The sequence below is a fragment of the Mercenaria mercenaria genome, chromosome 8, assembly GCF_021730395.1.
Source record: "Mercenaria mercenaria strain notata chromosome 8, MADL_Memer_1, whole genome shotgun sequence".
NCBI lineage: Eukaryota > Metazoa > Mollusca > Bivalvia > Venerida > Veneridae > Mercenaria > Mercenaria mercenaria.
This window is the reverse complement of record NC_069368.1, coordinates 58348843-58355633: the sequence shown is the minus strand read 5'-3', so window position 1 is coordinate 58355633 and position 6791 is coordinate 58348843. Positions and strand designations below refer to the sequence as shown.

General features: G+C 32.2%; 1 long non-coding RNA gene across 1 annotated transcript; it reads right to left on the bottom strand.

The window, feature by feature from the left end:
* Positions 1 to 862: 862 nt before the first annotated feature.
* LOC128559050 (uncharacterized) lies at positions 863 to 6556 on the bottom strand. Its single transcript, XR_008372072.1, has 2 exons — positions 4798 to 6556; positions 863 to 4457 (listed from the first exon to the last, which is right to left on the bottom strand). It is a non-coding gene; the product is annotated as an uncharacterized LOC128559050 (long non-coding RNA).
* Positions 6557 to 6791: the final 235 nt, after the last annotated feature.

The following is a 6791-nucleotide window of genomic DNA, read 5'->3' as shown; positions in this document are numbered from 1 at the left end:
TGCATACATTGGCAAGAGGAAGAAACCAGCGATCATTCAACTCGGTGTATCTTTATGAATCAATTTAATTTGCGTCAAAATCTATATTTTTGAAAGGTGACATTTTACACTTTAGAGGAAATGAACATTAAGAAAGGTTGTATTTAATTTATATGATAAAATCACACACTACAACATTGGTAATTATCGTAGCTTCCTGTTTACAACTATCGTCTTCTTATAACCACATCCTCCTTATAACCCACATTAATCATAAACTTAAAAAAATGTTGACTATAGCCAGCCAACTGCACTCTTATGAAAAGGCACCTTCAAATTCAAATTGCATCTAACATTGCCTTGAGCTGAAAATGTTTTAGTGGAGTACACCAATATTTTATAATATTTAGTTTTCACACTTACATTTGTATCTTGAAAGGCAATATTTACCCCAAACCTGGTCCTATTTCAGAAAGTGTAGTCATTAAAGGAAATCCTTCATTAACTATACAGTCATCTAGACAAAGTAGCCATAGACCAAAACCAGCCTACCTCAAGATCTATGTGACATTTTACAAACAAACAAGCTGCACATTATCTTTAATTAACTGAAAGGGAGAAACTGTTTTTATTACAGCTGATAATCTGTAGGTAAATAGATAAAGATTGATGTATTATTATCATATGTAATTTACGTCATTAAATCCCTCGACATTTTTTCCAAAGTTCTATTCCAAATTTAATTAAAAACTCAAAATATATGGCACAAATCACAGCGATATTAAAATATATTTTTAATGTACTGTCTGATGGTGACACCAACACATTACTGAAGATAGCTTGGCACAGAAATAATAATACTAAAAAGAACAACCCAAGACAGTTGTATGAATACATTACTTTTACTATCAATAATTTTACTATAGCAAGCAATTAGTATCTAATTTCGTTTAAATTAATGGTTGGCAGAAATTGGTCACAGCTTCACATAAATGTCAATATACAAATACATATGATATAAAGTATATGTTTAAAATGCAGATGTGGAGGCCCTGTGAACAGAGGCCTAATACAGTATACTTGAAACAAACAAACTTCTTATTACACAACGTTAAGATATACTGGTGGAGGCTGACCTAACCGCCGAACCTGGGATCAGAATTCAGCGGAGATCAGGTATACAAAAAACAGACATACAGAATCAGTGACTACGTTAAACGTTTATATATGACACATACACATTTCACAGTTCTGGAAAACAGACACTGTCATGTCCATACATCAACATGTGAAAACTGCCAATATTCCATGTGAAGCTGTAACGACTGAAGGGAAGGAAGGTGTAGGCTGAACTTGAACACATAAGATGTACCTGAAATTATAAAGAAAAAGGAGAACACAAGCAAAATAAGGGGAGTGGAGGGTGGGATATTAAACATCAGCAAGTATAAACAATCGAGGATTCCTTCGATAAGAAGCAAAATCAACCCTCGCATCTATTTGCAAACGACCTTCTTCTTCCATGTGCAAAACTGAAAGGACCCAAAAGGAGATTAAATCGCAACAAGTATATTAATATACCAACAAGACATTAGCTAAAGCGGGCCCTTACAACAGGATAAGAGCTCCTTCAGTAACAGGTTTTGAATGGTAATCATTAAAAACACATTACTGAAGATAGCTTGGCACAGAAATAATAATACTAAAAAGAACAACCCAAGACAGTTGTATGAATACATTACTTTTACTATCAATAATTTTACTATAGCAAGCAATTAGTATCTAATTTCGTTTAAATTAATGGTTGGCAGAAATTGGTCACAGCTTCACATAAATGTCAATATACAAATACATATGATATAAAGTATATGTTTAAAATGCAGATGTGGATGCCCTGTGAACAGAGGCCTAATACAGTATACTTGAAACAAACAAACTTCTTATTACACAACGTTAAGTCATTTAACAAATGGGCTAAAATAAGTTCATCAATATACATTAGTCATGAATTCAAAATCTAATGACCATACAACACAATGAATATAATGAGCAACTCTCTCTTTTATGATAGAACATAGCCAAATGGGCAAACACAGTTCATCAATATACATTAATCATAAATTAAAAATCCGATTACCATCCCAACACAAAGTATATAATCGGCAACCATCCGTTTACCACCAAACACAAATTATATAATCGGCAACCATTTTGTTAATGATAGAACAGAGTCAAATGGGCTAAACACAGTTCCTCAATATACATTAATGTTAAATTCAAAATCCGGTTACCATCAAACACAATGGATATAATCGGCAACCTATTCTTTTATGATTGAACATAGCCAAATGGGCTAAACACAGTTCATCAATATACATTTATCATAAATTCAAAATCCGGTTACCATCCAACACAATGGATATAATCGGCTAAAATAAGTTCATCAAAATACATTAATCATAAATTCAAAATCCGATTACAATCCAACACAATGCATATAATCCGAAACCTTTTTTAAAAAATCATTGAACATAGCCAAATGGGCTAAACACAGTTCATCAATGTACATTAACCATAGAATCAAAATCCTGTTACCATCCAACAAAAGGAATATAATCGGCAACCTATTTTTTTATATATATATATTTTTTTTATTATTATTAAATGATCGAACATAGCCAAATGGGCTAAACACAGTTCATCGATGTAAAATAATCATAAATTCAATATCTGGTTACCATCCAACACAATGGATAAAATCGGCAAACTTTTTTTTTTTTTTTTTTTTGAAATTATCGAACATAGCCAAATGGGCTAAACACAGTTCATCGATGTAAAATAATCATAAATTCAATATCTGGTTACAATCCAGCACAATGCATATAATCCGAAACCTTTTTAAAAAAATGATTGAACATAGCCAACTGGGCTAAACACAGTTCATCAATGTACATTAACCATAGAATCAAAATCCGGTTACCATCCAACACAATGAATATAATGGGCAACCTTTTTTTTTTTCTTTTTTTTTTTTTTTTTTTTTTTAATGATCGAACATAGCCAAATGGGCTAAACAGAGTTCATCAATATACATTAATCATAGATTGAAAACCCGGTTACCATCCAACACAATGGATATACTTGGCAACCTATTTTTTTTTTTTTTTTTTTTTTTTGAAATGATCGAACACAGCCAAATGGGCTAAACAGAGTTCATCAGTATACATTGATCACTTAATGTACAATAATAAAAATTCAAAAATTTGGTTACCATCCAACACAATGGATATAATGGGCAACCTATTTTTTTTTTTTTTTTTTTTGAAATGATCGAACACAGCCAAATGGGCTAAACAGAGTTCATCAATATACATTAATCATAGATTCAAAATCCGGTTACCATCCAACACAATGGATATACTTGGCAACCATTTTTTTTTTTTTTTGAAATGATCAGACATAGCCAAATGGGCGAAACACAGTCATTTTACATTAATCATGAATTCAAAATCAAGTACCATCCAACACAATAGAGATAATAGCAATTTTCTTAACTTTCTCTTTTTTTTATTAGAAATGATCGAACATAGCCAAATTGGCGAAACACAGTAAATATACATTAATCATAAATTCAAAATCAAGTACCATCCAACACAACGGAGAAAACGGCAACTTTCTTAACTTTCTCTTTTTTTATTAGAAATGATCGAACATAGCCAAATGGGCGGAACACAGTCAATACACATTAATCATAAATTCAAATTCAAGTACCATCCAACACAATGGAGATAATACCCAGATAGCAGACATGCGTTGGCCCAACGTTGGGCCAACGGCAGACTCTTCGTTGGCCCAACGAAGATTTCCAACGTTGGCCCAACGCCATTTTGCTAATTGGCGCAACGTTGGCCCAACGGTTGGTACACCGTTGGCCCAACGACTGGAATCCTACACATATCGTTGACCCTCCGTTGGGCCAACAACTGGTATCCTGCACTTATCGTTGGCCCTCCATTGGGCCAACAGCATTTTTTCGTCTATCATGGTTGGTCCAGCGTTGGGCCAACGCTATCCCAACGGTTACGAAACTGAAAAAAGACTAAAACTAACATTATTTAGTAAGTATTTTATTTTCAAATAGTTGTGATTTTGTTAAACTTTAACAAAAAGAAATCTAACAGTTATTTAAAGTTTGTTTGCAATTTTCCTGAAGAAATATAACAGAATATTTCATCACTACAACATGTCAATTATTGATTCCAGCCTTTTATAAATCTAAATATGTTTCTTTTTACAGTCACTTATTAAATCCCACTAATTTAAAAGTGAATAACTGTCTGTATATTAACTCATTATATATCCAAGTTCTGTTTAATTGTTTTCTTTTCTCACTGAAGTTGCTGCTTTCCTTTTTCTTCTTGTTTTTTCTTGTGCACCACAATGCTAGGCACTCCATTATTACTTTCTTGAACAGCACCCTGTAAAAAAAATCATAATGTTGATTAAACCATCTACGTCAAATTGATAACAATATAACAAAAGAAATGCACATAAACCTCTGGATATAAACTTGCGTAAAATGTATGAAATTTATTTTTGTCTATATTTAACAGAGAAAAATATGTTAGATTTAACGAGAATATGAGTTATTTTATTTAAAATATTTAATACTTAACACAAGTGCCATCCGCCGGCTTTAGATAAAAGTATTTAACGTATGTTTAAGTCACATGGATATTACTTGCATACAGGATTAAGAAATTCTCTGTTTACTTGATTCCACAACTTTATAAAATATATTCAAAAACTTCTACTTACAGTTTATAGCTGGTAGACCGGGTTTTTGTTAAATCTAGATCTATCACATGTATAACAGTTTCCTTTACTTCACATATATGCAGCTAGAAATCTGGCCTAGAGAGCAAAATCAACCACATGTTCTGGGATTTCTTACATAACCCGGGTTAACGAGAGTTCATGTTCTGGAATACTCAACAGATTTATTGTAAACATGTATAAAATTAGATATTTGTTATAGAGTTAGTAGTGTTTTTTTTTTCTTTTTTTTTAACTTTCTTTTTCAAAGTAGTAGATTTGAAATAGTTCAAAATGTCATTACGGCTGCAGATAAATTTTAGGTTTAATTAGCCCAGATTTAACTGATTACGAATTGGTGCAGAAAAGTATTTAATTATTAATTAAATATTGCATGTTACACGTACACAACGTGTATACCTGTAGGAGCTTGTGATAAAACATTCACCTGTAAAATATATAATTATTATATTATTATTTTTAATCGGCCAACGTTGGGCCAACGTTGGGCCAACGATGTTTTCTCTGTATAAGTCTTTCTCTGAAAATCTATACTGGGCCAATGCAGAGATATCTGTGAATGAAATTCAACGTTGGTTCAACGTTGGCCCAACAGCTGTATTTACAATACTTATTAATCATTGTTGGGCCAACATTGGCCCAACAACGATTATCCTTTGACGGTTTTTCGTCGTTGGCCCAATGACTTCATGTTTACAGGGTAGCAACTTTCTTAACTTTCTCTTTTTTTATTACAAACGATCGAACGTAGCCAAATGGGCGAAACAGTCGATACACATTAATCATAAATTCAAAATCAATTACCATTCAACACAATGGAAATAACAGCAACTTTCTTAACTTCCTCTTATTTTTTTATCAGAAACGATCGAACATATAGCCAAATGGGCGGAACACAGTCAATATACATTAATCATAAATTCAAAATCAAATACAATCCAACACAATTGAGATAATAGCAACTTTCTCTTCATCCCTAAGCAGTAATCATAAATTCAAAATCCAGTTACAAACCAATACAAAGGATAAGGATGGCACTCTTTTTCCTAAGGCAGTACCGGCTGATACAATCAGACATTAGCAATTGGGCTAACTATAGATTATGATCTGAAAGGCTAACTATAGATTAAGATCTGAAAAACAGTCATCCTTCTACAAATGACAATAAGTTATAACTACATTTTTTTTTTGTAGGAAGCCAACTTGTTTTATATTTATTTATTTGATTGTTTTATTAACAATATTCTTCTATACAAACCATATACATTAGCCATCAGGACTAAAAACAAACATACTGCAAGAAACGGTGGTATATTGAAAAGTGAAACTACTTATTTTCCTCACACATGCGCACTTAATTACTTGATCCGTGCTCATGAAAATTTAACTTTGCTTAATATATATGTGAAATGGAAGTTTAATTACTTCACTTTAGAAGAAAATACTTTTCAGCGAGATTAAATCTGATAAAGTTGCTTAACCCCTACTCTGTTTGTAAGCAGGTATCATGAATAATAGACTCTTCCACGTGTTTATTATACTACATATATAGTTTAACAGATTCATGAATAACTCGCCACTTGTATACAGAAATCGTCTGCTACACTGCTAGCAGTGATGTTTACACATGTCTATTTTTAACCCTGCATTACAAAGGAATGCATTGTTATCAAAATTCGCGTGGGAAACCACATAATTACCTACATAAATTTGCAAGACATATTACCAATTTAATACTTCATATTACCTTCGGATATCGACCTGCTCTTTTACCTCTCGTTTAAGTGTACACCTTCCAGTAACACACAAATAAACATCTCAACACTCCAGGATTAAATTGTAGCAGGTCACAAAACAAATAGTCATTATGATAACTGCAAAGTATAATAGAAAAGCAAGTAATCAATTTAATGTTTAAATCCTTCGGTAATTACACAGATATATCCGTACAATAAATACAACTATATTAAAAATAA